General features: G+C 41.1%; 1 protein-coding gene across 1 annotated transcript in view; it reads right to left on the bottom strand.

Annotated features, from left to right (window-relative positions):
• LOC126335344 (neuroligin-4, X-linked-like) overlaps nt 1-14,630 on the bottom strand; it is a 397,024-nt gene that overhangs the window by 171,550 nt on the left and 210,844 nt on the right. The window lies entirely within an intron of this gene.

The following is a 14,630-nucleotide window of genomic DNA, read 5'->3' as shown; positions in this document are numbered from 1 at the left end:
GATTAAAATCATTTACCATATTATGGGAGGGCAGTTACATGTTATGAACTAGTGCTCCAATTTTCATATGCTGGAATTAATGGACCGCCTTCATATCTAAATAAACATGTTCTTCAACTACTTCGGTAGATTTCTACGGAAGCCGCAACACACTCTGCAGCAGTGCGTTTCTCATGTATCCTCCAGGTCCAAACACGACCACGGTGTGCGGGGTCAAGTATAGTAAATCAACAGTCCATAAAGGTGTCTACGTTGCACCTCAGACCACAAAAAACGGTCTCAGTGACATAACGCTTAGTGTTACTAGTCTTTGCCTTCCACCACCACAAATGGGCAAATGTCCTCTCGCCTCTCTTCAAGATTTGATGATTGGCGTTTACTGTGTATAGCTTGGAGTGCGTCCATCACTGTCTGGTAGTTTCATTGTTCCATCAGAGAGATGACTGGATTTACTATATTGCTTGTAGCTTTCACATCTTTGTTATACCATTAACAAATGGTGTATCTGCGACACTGTAATACTCAATCTTTGATTCCATACAAGGTCCCTTTCAGTTCAGTTATCTCTGGCGAATCCTCCTACGCTGTTGATTCGTCGTCTTCGTCATGTGGTGTCAATCCAAGTTCTTAGAGAATGTACGACGAATACAGTGGACTAATTCTACCTCATAGCGGACTACTTACATCGTGTAATGCATCTGCTACTTCGGATACAGTATTTTCCAGCCTAGTATTTCGCACGTAAAAAACATTGGATAGTCCTGTCGGAAAAGCCATTTGAACTAATGTTCCACCTGTAATTACCCCGCTGACGATGAAACTCTGAACTTCAAATTTGCTTCACTTCGGTTTTCCTCCTTGTTCCTCATCTCTTAGCCGTGAGCCACTGACAGGGAGGAGGTCATGGTTGACGATGACGTCATAGAAACGGAGCAGTCTCAGGTTGGGGAAGAACAGTGAGCGAATTTGAGCACGTCTTTTTCTAAGGAACCATCCCGGCATTTGTCTTTAGCGAATTATGGCATATCTTCTTCTAAAGAATCATCCCAACGTTTTTCTTAAGCAATTTAGCTAAAGCACGATAAATCTAGATCTGGAAGATCTGAAGACAATTTTAACCATTATCTTCCAGAATTTGAACACAATGACACATCACTGAGACACCTTTCTTGATCTATTGACGTTTCCTGTATCATGTTTCCTAATTAGTAGACAGAGTCATTAATTTACCCTACCACAGCTGATAACTGTTTTATCCCACTGCTAGTTATTATCACATGACCATCTTCAGGTGCCAGGCGTTAAGTCGCAATATATTGGGTTCACAGGGTTCAATCGTAATATCATAAACACAACAGATATACGTAACAGAGACTTTAGTTATCACAACTGTCTGACACCGCTGGGATAACTCCTCCATACCACGAAATCACGTGGTTTTCAGCAAAGAACTCATCGAGCACTCTTCGGAACGCATTTTCACTCGGAAAGTAAGTTCCTTGAAGGTTGGGAGGGACCGGAAAAGACAAAAATCTGAGGGTTCAAGATCAGGTAATTAAATGTCGTGTGACCTGGGCCTCCCGTCGGGTAGCCCCCATTCGCCGGGTGCAAGACTTTCGATTTGACGACACTTCGGCGACTTGCGCATCGATGGCAATGAAATCATGGTGATTAGGACAACACAAAACCCAGTCCCTGAGCAGATAAAATGTCCGACTTAGCCGGGAATCGAACCCGGGCCCTTAGGATGAACACAAATTCGCGCTGACCGCTCAGCTACCGGGAGTGTACCAAGATCAGGTGAAAAGGTGGGTGAGGAATGGCTCACAGAACGAACTCCGGTATAGCGTTTTTCTGTCAGTCTAGCACAAAGCGATACGGTGTTGTTGTGGAATAGCATCACTTCACGCACTTTTTCTGGTCGTTCCGTTTGGATTGCGTCTGCAAGAAGTCTCTGTTGCTGACAAATGTCAGCAACGATGGTAACACCCCGGGGAAGCAATAAGTAGTACACCACACGGTCGCTGATCCACCAGAAGCGTAACATCTTTTGTGGATGCACGCAGGTCTTTGTATGGGGAGTTGACGCTTTGCTTGGGCTTAACCGTTCCTTTCTTTTCCTTGTGTTAGCATAAAGTCACCATTACTCGTCACCAGTAACGATATATGGTAGGAATGATGGGTGTTGTTGACATTCCAGTTGATGACGAGCAAGCAGAGATGGCCACCTGCTGATTTTTGTGATTTGAACTATGTTGGAATCACCACAGTTCATCACATTTGCCAGTTCTCTAGCACACTGGAGTGGATCATTGTAGATTAACGCGTTTAAACGATCTTCTTCAAACCACGAAGCTCTTCCTGAACGTGGCAGTCTCACTAATGTTAAAACGAGAAAATCACTGTCTTCCCTGCTATGTACAGTGACATTATCCCCACACATAGCGCAAATGTTTCTAGATGCCTCTGCCGCTCTCACCTCTCTACTGGGCTCTCCATTCTCCATTCTCTATCCTTTCTCGGCTCCACTATCCCAAATAACAAAATGACAATATGTAAAATGAAACAGCAATAATGAACTGCGAATAAAAAAAGACAAATGATAAATAAGGCGACAGCAACCGGAATAACAACATACAAAATGAAAACGCTACGGACTTATGCACCAACTGGATAATAATGTGCTATAGAAAAGCTTTACACTGGTGTCAAACGGCGTGTACAGAATTACAGTACAACTGAGAGGTACTGGTATCTAGAGGAATACGCTCGGTGTCAATAACTGTTTGCATGTCACAAAACTATGACGTACGTTCACTACCGAATGATGAGCCTGTTACGTTAATCAGGAGCGGAGGGAAACAACTGGCTGCTGTAGCGATCAAGTATTACTTCATTTTTAGTTACTCAGAAGTTGTGGGAATGTTATTCATAAGACCTTCGTGAAGGGAATCGAACAGAGGAGATGAGTAAGACAGGAAAGTCGTTTGATTCTCTGACAGCTTGCGAAGTTCTAGTTTGGCGTTGAGCGCTCCAAACACTTGAATGGCGAATAAGTATCTCTATTAAAATTAATGATGTAGTATCAGAATTCTTATGGCGATCCTAATTCTAAACTTCAGCACAAAATTATGTTTTTAGTTAGATCTGTTGATCCAAGACTTTAATATACAGGTAGTTTCGCAGCCCATGTTACACAGTTTTAAAGGTTGTATAGGGGACACGGTAGATCTACGAGGGTCGGTCAAAAAGTAATGCCTCCCATTTTTTTCTACTTAAAAAAATTAAGTTAAGTGAAAAATTTGAATTTGGCGCCATTCCTCAAACCTTCTTCTGCATCCACTGCAGTAGTAACTTTCTGTGTCAACAGGTGGCAGCACAGCAGAAGTTTGTAAGATGGCCGACATCGATGTTCGTTTGAGACAGCGTTGTGTGATTGAATTCTTGAATGCAGAAGGTGAAACGCCCATACGCATTCATGAAAGACTGAAGAAGGTGTATGGTGTTGTGACAGTGGATGTCAGCACTGTTAGACGATGGGTTCGTCGTTGTAAGGAAGCTGAAGGGCAAACACCGTAGACTGACGAAAAGCGGAGCGGCAGGCCGGTGAGTGCAGTGACTCCACACAACATTCAGCAAGTTGATGACATCATTCGTGGTGACCGTCGGGTGACTGCAGATGAAGTGTGTCGCATTATTTCTCTTAGTAAAGGCAGTGTGATCACGATTATTAAACAATTGGGCTACTCAAAAGTTTGTGCACGGTGGGTTCCAAGAATGTTAACCGATCAGAATAAAGAGGCAAGGAAAACAATAGCCTCCCAACACTTGCAGCGCTTCCGTTTGGAGGGAGATGAGTTTCTGAAAAAAATTGTGACCGGGGACGAAACATGGGTGCATTTTTTTGAACCCGAATCAAAGAGGCAGTCAATGGAGTGGCGTCACACAAGCTCGCCGAGGAAGAAAAAATTCAAAACTGTGCGATCGGCAGGGAAAGTTATGGCAACAGTTTTCTGGGATACAGAGGGTGTGATTCTGGTTGATTTTTTGGAGCAGGGATGCACAATAAATTCTGTTCAATACGTCACAACCCTCAAAAAACTTAAAGCACGTCTTCAGCGAGTTCGCCCAACAAAATCAATGGCAGATGTTCTTCTTTTGCATGACAATGCAAGACCACACACCAGTCGTCACACCTCTGACGAGATTGTCAAAATTGGATGGGAAGTTTTGCCTCATCCCCCATACAGCCCTGACCTGGCACCATCAGACTTCCATCTGTTCGGGCCACTAAAAGAAGCTCATCGTGGGATTCATTTTGAAGATGAGGAGGCCGTCAAAACATCCGTGCGTCAATGGCTTAGGAAGCAGAGCTGTGATTTTTACCGTGCTGGGATACATGCCCTTGTTCAAAGATGGACCAAAACTGTAGAGATGGGCGGAGATTACATTGAAAAATGACAAAATGATCCTCAATGTTGTGGTTTTCAACCTATGTAATTGCATTTAAATTTCCTGACAATTAAACGTAGAAAAAAAAGGAGGCATTACTTTTTGACTGACCCTCGTAGTTTTACAATGGAACCAGTGTCCCGTGCCAAAACGTCAGAGTTATAAGCGTCGGCGCCTGTAAATATATGTATACACAAGGTGATTCCGTGATGGTGTTACAAACTCTCTAGGATTGTGGAGAAGGGTAAATGTATCACTGAGATGAAGGACCATGCACCGGAAAAGAATATGTCGAAAGTTATAAGCGAAAACCGTTCTGACTCCTCATGGTGTGAAACGTCCCTGTGATATTCGTTTCATACTATTTATTTAACTTGCATTTCGTGCTGTCAAGCTCAGTTAACTGTAATTTAGTTTTGGACATCGTGTTTGTCCCCATTCAGTCGTAAACAATTAGATTAAAGTATCAATTTTTCCAGTACTCATTTAATCCTATGTACATTAGCTGCATACAGGCGTTGATATAAGTCAACGGGGACATTTGAAAATGTGTGCCCAGACCGGGGACTCGAACCCGGGATATCCAGCTTACATGGCAGACGCTCTATCTATCTGAGCCACCGAGGATACAGATGATAGTGCGACTGCAGGGACTTATCTCTGGCACGCCACCCGTGATACTCACATTCCTAACTTATTGTCCCGCACTATATTCATAGTGCCCCTGCCGATTATACTCATTACTTGCGGCTTTTTCGCCGATTCCCGTAAGAGTTCGGGCACTGTTTCTGCATCTGCACAGAAGAAGATAGTCAACTGGCCGTTCAGATATATATATATGTGAAGATGGTATCTGTTCTTTCCCAAAATTCCTCCCTCCCTCCCTCTCTCTCTCTCTCTCTCTCTCTCTCTCTCTCTCTCTCTCATCTGTATGAATGAGTGAGTGAGCGTGTATGTTGAATTTGTCTTTTTTTATGGGGTATCAGTACAGCATCTGGCTGTCTGCTGTGGTAGTAACAGTGTGGCCAACGTAGCTTTCTTTGTCAAGGCAAAGAGATTTGTGTCTCTTTCTGTTGTCATTCGACAGTAGTTAAGTTGGTGGCGAAAAAGATCTCTCTGGTCTCTTCCGGCTATCCGAGGGAAGTTGGTTGAAGGGTTGTAAATGTATTAATGTGTGATGGTGTGTACGTAATGGAACTGATGTACACGTTTGGTCTGCTAGTTTATTTTCAAGTCCTGCAGTCGAATTCTTACACTTTTCAGAGTATATTTTTCTATATGTAGCAAGTTTATTCCGTTCCTCGCTTTGTGTAAGCAGAGCACGTTGTGTAGGAAGTTCATTACTCCAGCACAAGTTTAAAATTCAGTTCTATGATTCCTCTTTTGACCGGAACGTATGTATGAACTTTTGTCGTGTATATGTGTTTCATTTCTTCTATTTTTCATTTCGTTACAATTTCAAGACTGTGTAGCTTTTTTCGTTCCAGGTGGTGGTGATTTCACCATGTGTAATCACAGTACCATCTTACTTAAGTTTTATTCTTAATTCTACATGATATTCTACTCGTACTTGAGTCTATACGGTTTACATCTGTGTTCTTTAATTTGTCACGAATTTGTATTTTTTTTTTTTTTTTTTTCATTCATGTATGTCCACGACATTTGCAAGTGTCTCACGCCAGCGTATCTTAGTTTCACGTGCAAGGGTATGTAGATAAATTTCTTTGTAGTAAAGTCTTCCACAGTATTCTTATTCACAATAATTGAATCACAGCGATAGGGATGAACCTTCGACCCTTTGATTTATTGTGATGGGCAAAATAATTTTCATCTCTATGTGTGAATCGTGTATCTTTGTGTGATGTTTTCCCATGAGCGCCTCAGATTTACTTCTCGTTTATTAGCACAATGTACCCCACACTCAGTGTTATAATGTCAGTGAGTTAATTAATTAAATAATAGGCAACGACAGGTCATAGTTTAAAATTACTTTGTAAATTTTTAATATGATGTTTCATTTTAATAAACTATTTTAAACTGTGACGATTGTTTCTCAGACAAACCTCTTCCCTTTTGTAAACTTATTTTCAATACTGCCCACCTGGCGTTTATGAAGCGCAAAACGCAGGTCTTTTATTTCTAGACTGTTGTCTGATTATCTTATGCCTTTTGTTGAGACTTAAGTTTCTGCTTGCTCTGAATTATTTGGTTTAAGGCTTTACTTAAATTGTTCCCTTATGCTCATTCCACATATTCAATTGGATCTTTTTACTAGCAGTAACACGTTGGTTATCCTTACCAATTCAGTGATTAATTCAGTTCTTATATTAAATTTTCCCGATTTTAATTAAATTGGGTGGCGACCCGGAAAAAATTTGTGGCACACGAAACTTACAGTAGTCTGCAGAGTTTCAGATTGGTTAATTTCCCCAAGTATCTGTTTGAAAATAGCTTTCCAATTAACTATTCACCCATTAAGAACCATTTAAGTGGACTGCATGTGCTGGTACAATTGTTGCTTAGATGGTAGGGTAGGTAACTTTCAGAGGTGGCAGTATGGATCAAAACTAGGAAAAAGTGTCCAGTAAATATGGGCTCCAAAACGCATACCTGAGTATGCTGTGAGCACTTGTGAAACATCTCCTAATTGAAAGTGCTCATAGCTCTTAAGGTATGAGTTTTACAGCCCATGTTTACATAGGACATTTCTTCTAGTTCTTGTCCATAGTAGCATCTCTAAAAGCTGCCTATTCTATAGTCCTAGCAACAACAGTACCAGTACATGTATCCCACTATCAGAGGTATCAGAACGGCTTTCGCTTACAATTTTCGACTTGTTCGTTACAGGTACAGGGTCCCTTTCCTCGATTTGATATATTTACCCTCCCCGTCATCCTAGAAAGCTTGTATCATTATCACGGAATCACCCTGCTACTTTGACGATCTGTAACGTCGTTGGATGACGTTTCTGGATAAGGGTTCCCGCGTAGAACTTTATCTACCGTGTCCCCTCTACAACATCTAAAAGTGTGTAACATGAATTACCCCTATTTCTCTACGACTTATAGAAAAATAAACGACGCTCTTGGTTGCTGTTAAACTTATTACGCAAGCTGAGGTTCATGAAGCATTTCTCACTTCAATCAAAATGTCACGAAACAGAAGACACATATGGTGGGTTTCCGCGGAAGCTTTGAGTTTGCCGGTATACGTGATGGACTGTTCGCTTTTCTGTGTGACAGAACTGGATCTACGTAGTTGGCGTGCACAAAAACACTGAAGCACGGAGGGATATACCTGTGATTGACAGAGCAGCTTGTGATTTTAAGCCTCTGACGGTTCGGTCTTTTTATTCCGCATCGTAAAATCAGTGTGCCGCATCTCCCTGCGGACGTCAGGCTGAACGTCGGCTCTTTTGTGAAGCACTGAGTGGATTCTGTCATGTTATAATGCCGTTCCTCTGTGACTGGGAACACGCTCCAAACACGCCGTAACAAATGAACTCACATCCAACTGTAGAAATGTTAGCGAACTTGAAATCTGCTTGTCATGATACTAAGAAATACTGTTAATGGCTTTAACATGTTGTTTTAGGATAAGCTGACATGGTACTATACTTAAAATCCCCATTGGCTTTATACCCAGAGGTATAGCGCAGTGGTTAGTTCACTGGACTCACATTCGGTCAAATGCCCCTCCGATCATCCAGATTTATAGTTCTCAGTTAAGGCGAATCGTGGGACAGTTTTTGAAGTAGCAAAGCTCTTTGCCTAAAACGAGCTTGTGCTGCGTCTCAAATGGACTCGTCGTCGAACTGAAGTTCAACCCAAACTGTCCGCCCGTCCCGACCATAGCATTAAACACTTCTGACTGGAAAATCCGAAATACGCATTAAACTTCCCTTGCAACTATAAAACTTTTCATATTTTGGCATATCTGAGGAGCATATAGCAATGGGGTTTACAGGCCTTTATTAATTTAGGGTTGACACGGGTTTCAAAAAACCTAAAGAGAAAATATGAACCCATTTGTATTATACGCTACTGAAAACTGCTTTTTGTTTAGTGTTCATATTATTATAAGAGCATCAGGTGCATTGTAACAATGCGAATAATCCTTAAAGCACAAGTAACCTGTAATATTAGAAATATTGGCAAGAAACAGAAACCAAATCCAAGTGTCCGATGTCATTAGAGTCAAATGGCGCAGACGGAAAACTGTTTTGAGATATGAAACCAAATGTCGGTAAGTAACATTAAAGACTCTCGCGTATGTGAACCCAAACGCAATGCAGCCTGCTGTTTCGACTGTCGCCGCGCTACCTCGACAAGCCATAAACAACCGACCGTAATTCGTCCACAGACGACTTATCACTGGATTCAGATAGTGACTGCTGTTCAAAGATGAAGCTTTAATCGTAATAGGAACTTACAGATGATCCTGAGGAACTGCAGAAAGACCTGGATAAACTTCCACCTGACGTAATGAATGGCAGCTCTATTTAAATGGGCTTGAATGCGTGATAATACCTACAGCAAAGAGAAAAACATATTTGTATCTGATTACAGTATTTGTGATGAATATCTTGAGCAATTAACATGGTATAATGGGTGATCAAAGAGTTTTCGTTTGAGGGTGTGGATGCAGCGTATATGCAACGTATCTAGACTCCAAGGTGAATACAAAAGCATCGACATGTGGCACTCGTGTGTTTCCGACGTGAGTGAGCTAAATACAGAAACAATGGCGACGTCATTACCATATGCATCCAAACAGGAAGAACATGTTGTTGTTCTGTTCTTGGCTGCAGAAGTACAAACACCGATAGAAATCGACGGGCAAATGAAGAGTGGGTATCGGGCAGCGTGTCTGCCAGATACCAGGGACACTTCGACGAGGTGTGCGGCTGCTTCATGATAATGCACATCCTCATACTGTGAATGACGTAACGCAGAAGTTACGCTAACTCAAGTTGCAGACACACTAACACACATCCTACAGTGCTGATATCTTCCCATGCGACCATCATGCTTTTGATCCCTTAAAAAAGCATCTGAAGGTACGACAACAGACAATGAACGAATTTAGAGACTCATTGAAGGATGGCAACTGATCTGTATAGCTCAGTAGCCACCGTAATTATGAAGCTTGTGAGCTACCATACCATTTTTTATATCCTACCGTAAACTGCCAAAACAAAATACGACAGAAATAAGAATATTTCTCTAAAAATTTTAAATTTATTTATTACCTATAACCTTACATTTCTAGTGAATATCAAAGGAACTTTAACAGAAAAAAAGAAACTGTCGTTGAACTGCACATAATTAAGAAATTGAAGTGCAGTTCAACGACAGTTTCTTTTTTCTGTTAAGAAATTGAAGTGCTGTTAGTAATAAATTATAAATGTAAAAATAAATTTTTTATGAAACTTATTAACTTTAATGAGAAGGACAGCACTCTTTTTAGTCCCCAACGAGTTTTCAGTGTTAGAGTAGGTAGTGACTGGCGCCTGAATAGAGTTGTCCAAGTGTTCATCAGTCAGTCCGTTTCTATACTTTTTTTTTAAAGGAATTTCGTAAAGGAAAAGAAACCTGACAGACATGTAGAGATGAACATTGCCTTGACTTTGAGACAAATCTAGACCAAAATTGCGTATTTTTCTTTGCCAACAAGAGGCTAAATATTTCCAGACATTCAAGAGAGCGATTTAAAGACTCAACTGACTTCTCCAATCTAGAAAAATCAACGATTCGTTTGCAGCTGTGAGGAGGCATTGAAGAGTCTTGCTTGTCATTGGTTTGTTCCATACAGGCAAAGTGTTTGTATTTACTTTGGATGAGAGTCGTTTCCTCAGTTCCAACTTGTTTGATAATGAAGCGAAATCAGAAACTGTTCCATCAGTATCTTTATCTTTACCTTGAAGTTGCAAGTTAAGGGTATTTAAGTTTTCAGTGATGTCTACGAGAAAAGCAAAACACAGTACCTAACCGAACCTCCTAGTTCACAGGAGGATTTGTCCAGTTCTTTCAAAAATTCTACTAAGGCAGAATGCGACTCTTCAAAACGCTTTTAAACTCTGCCTCTGCTAAGACAGTTCATCAGTCAGTGCTCTGAACAAACGTCTCTTAATGGAATGTGCTCTAACTGTGTTCGTTTTTTTTATCTCTAGTCTCTTTTCGTTGTTCATGCATAAAAACACTCCACCAGTGACTGCTGGTGCATTAGACAAAGGTAATACAGAAATTTCGGAAAACTGTTGTCTTTACAACATAAGGCTATGAATCTCTTCTCTCCGCCTACCACCACAGTAGCTGCATCAGTTGTTAAGCCCATTAACTTCTTTACAGGAATATTTTCAGAGTTGATAAGATCTTTAACTGCAGCGCGTCCTGTTAGTGATATAATCTTTCCCAGCTCCTTTTTTACTTCGAAATTATCGAAAGCCATTCTTGCAAAAATGGCCAGCTGAGCTGTATCATCTGTATCAATCCATTCGTGAAGTCATAGCGAAAAATAGTTGTAGCGATCAATATTCAGTTCTGTATTCTTAAGTAACGCCATAAATCGCAACTTCAACCCTCTGCATTCCCGTATTTGCGGAAAGCTGTAAAGCTTTAATAGCAGACATTATCTCAGTTTTATTTTTGAAACCAGCAAATAATGAATCTGCATCTTCTAAACACGCAACTTCGATTAATTCACAGTCTTCGTATGGTGTCCTAGTCTGTGTAATAATTTTTGAAAGTCAGAAAGACGCCTCAGTTGCCGCTTTATTCTTGTCTAGTGGTTATAAAAGTAAATTGTTGACCATTAATTTTGGATTGTAGCTGCCTGCCTTTTCCATTGGGAAATCCTTCTTTATCACTGATCAAACAGTTCTGTAGAGTCGTTCCACGCCCCCTCTTTTGCTTGAATACGGCAGCATTAGGACAATCCTAGCTTTGACGATGTTCTGAGCTAAACTCTATAGATGAAGCTGCGCGATCCGTTTCAGCCGTGTGGACAGGGCAGTCATCAAACGCTGGAATGTGGTTGCATTGCGTGGTGCAGGCATTCACAGCGTACAGTCCTCTTCTGTACAATTAATGTTCTGTACGAGCCGAAATGTCATCATGAGTTAAAGCTGTTTACCCGAAACCTGTTGATCTGTTTGTTCGAACTCACTCACTCTATCATGCTTCGTCTCTTGACGTCGACTATGCATATTAGCATAAGATTTGTTTGAGGAATCTGTGTCGAATAAGTTTGGCGCAACACTTACCTTCCTGATCACCCAAGAGAGGGCATTGCAGATCCCACTTGAAATCATCGCTCTGGAATTTAACACTTTACTTCTTTCAATCTGTTTTACATATTACCCATGTTTACATTGACTTTGTTCACATATTTTGGTTATTGGTGTTTTCAAAAAAGTATCCGCAATTACAACCACATGACACACATTCTTTCTCTCGTCGACAGCTACCCGTTCAACATTCATGAATGAAACACAAAAAGGAAGAAATGATAGTTGTACTAGGAACGCCAAACGCCACACACCGTAAGATAGCTTCTAGAGAACAGAAATAGACAATTGCGACACTTAATCATTTACCAGCCTAAATGTTATAGTTTCATAAATATATTTACAACACGTTAAGGTCTGTTTTTCTGCATCCATGCCACCATAGGCTACTGCCACATTAGTCTATTCTGCATTATGTTGCTCTCCCAAAGGATAGTTTATCTAATTACATTCCCGTTTTCTATTAACCTCCATTTTAATTCTGCATTTTCAAACTTTGTAATTTAGACCCTACCCGTTCTCCTCACGTTTTTAATTGTAGGATTCCTTCCTGCCTGCGGTAGTGGTTTCCATCGTTCTGGCACTTTTACTACCTTACTACCATTCCTTCGATGGACGTTTTATTTTTGACTCAGAACGTCGGGTTGTCCATTTAACCACCGTCAGGATTTTAAATGAATTTATTGCGAGTATTCTTAGCCGTTACTTACTACGTCCATTTTTAACTTGCGGTGTAGAGAATACTGTTCATCCCCCCCCCCCCCCCCCAATTTTTCTACTCAGATATGTACCCGAAGGTGGAGCATAAGCTGCGAAACCGGCCGTTTCAATAAAGTATCATTGCGGTTCTCCATTTATCAAGATTGATTACTGAAAACCAGGAAAACATAAGTCTGTGCTGCCAAATGAAATCCAAATCCCGGTCTTACGAACATGATACTAATGTCACACAAACAGTGCACCGTCTCGTTTGGTGGCGGATTGAGGGGATGTGGGGGGGGGGGGGGGGGGGGGGGGGGGGACAGCTTCTGTTATTTGTCATACAAGGAAAGTAAATGAAATAAGTTATGTTTTAATATCTACAAATATGTGACACCCAAACACGGTGTCAGTAACGGACACAGGAGCAACACTGCAAGCAATCATTGGAATCCCCGTTGTTGCGGACGGAGTATAAAACATGAAATTAGCATGAAATCGCTAATCCCATAACTATATTTTAGTTAGTGATTGAGAGCCCGTGGTTTTCAACAACGTGTAAGGTTTGTACGAAATATAGAATGATGAAGTTTCTGCAGTCAATTAGATTTCAGTGAGGACTGATTACGCGCATTGCTACAAGGGAAATAAAACTCATCGAAAGGTTCACTCTAATGCTCAACGACCAGCCTAGTCACAGTTTCTTTAAATCTATAAAACAGTCAAAAAGAAGAGCTAGCTGGATTCATGCAACCGTAACGGTGAGAAACCCAGATTGCTCTAAATGTAGGAGTACAAAACTGGTCATGCTGCTTGAAGAGTCTTCATTTACTGTGATCTTGAAGTTAGTTTGTGAGGGGCTCAACATTGTGGTCATCAGCGCCCGTAAAAGATCCCAATTTTTCCATGTCCAGTCTAGGCACTTCCAGAATAATAATGATGATGATGATGAGGACAACACAAACACCCAGTCCCTGGGCGGAGAAAACCCGGGCCCCGTGCTCCAGAGGCAGCAACGCTAGCCACTAGACCACGAGCTGCGAATATTCATTAACTGTGAATCCCTTCGATTGATAATTTTTTTTGTAAAAAAAAGGTTTGAACGTTCTTACATATTAACAGTGAAATAAATAAACACCGGTAACTCACCGATGTGTGCACTATGCTAAGAAAAAAACAAGTGCATCATCATACGATTTCCCACCAACTTCACTCACAAGGGGAAGGCCTCAGACACGGCCAACCGATTCGGCTCAAATTTGGCAGGTCGCTAGTGTAGAAACTAAAACGAAGGAATCTAAGATATTTTGGGTCAACACCCCCGCAATTTGGAGAAAAACACTCCAAAGGATTATGACGAGTAATAGACTCAAAATTGGACGGATCGATAGGTAATTGTAAATGGAGCATTTTTCATCAAGTATGGGGTCGGCAAACATATACTTTTCCAGAAATCGAGGAAAGAAACTATTACAACTGCTGCTTCTGTACACACATCGCAAACGCTTTTTGCCGACAGCACCGATAGCGCAACGGCTAAGGTAACTGGTTGAGATGCCGGAGTATGTTTGTTTCGAATGTTTATATGACAAGTACCATCCATTTAGTTGATCGAAGAAAAGTGAGGACACGTAACAGGGACTGGAAGAGTCATTGTAAAGCGACCTGGAGTAACATTTTAGATGTTTACTATCCCAAGAAGTTTGAGAAATTTATTTGCCTACTTTATTATTAACATTCCTTGTGGATATGCTTACCGTATTACCCCTCCTGTTGTTGTTGTTGTTGTTTTCTTCAGTCCTGAGACTGGTTTGATGCAGCTCTCCATGCTACTCTATCCTGTGAAAGCTTCTTGATCTCCCAGTACCTACTGCAACCTACATCCTTCTGAATCTGCTTCGTGTATTCATCTCTTGGTCTCCCTCTACGATTTTTACCTTCCACGCTGCCCTCCAATGCTAAATTTGTGATCCCTTGATGCCTCAGAACATGTCCTACCAACAGATCCCTTCTTCTAGTCAAGTTGTGCCACAAATTTCTCTTCTCCCCAATCCTATTCAATACCTCCTCATTAGTTATGTGATCTACCCACCTAATCTTCAGCATTCTTCTGTAGCACCACATTTTGAAAGCTTCTATTCTCTTCTTGTCCAAACTAGTTTTCGTAGATGTTTCACTTCCATACATGGCT

This window comes from Schistocerca gregaria, chromosome 2 (genome assembly GCF_023897955.1).
Source record: "Schistocerca gregaria isolate iqSchGreg1 chromosome 2, iqSchGreg1.2, whole genome shotgun sequence".
Taxonomy (NCBI): domain Eukaryota; kingdom Metazoa; phylum Arthropoda; class Insecta; order Orthoptera; family Acrididae; genus Schistocerca; species Schistocerca gregaria.
The sequence above is the reverse complement of the archived record's forward strand: the minus strand, read 5'-3'. Positions and strand labels throughout refer to the sequence as shown.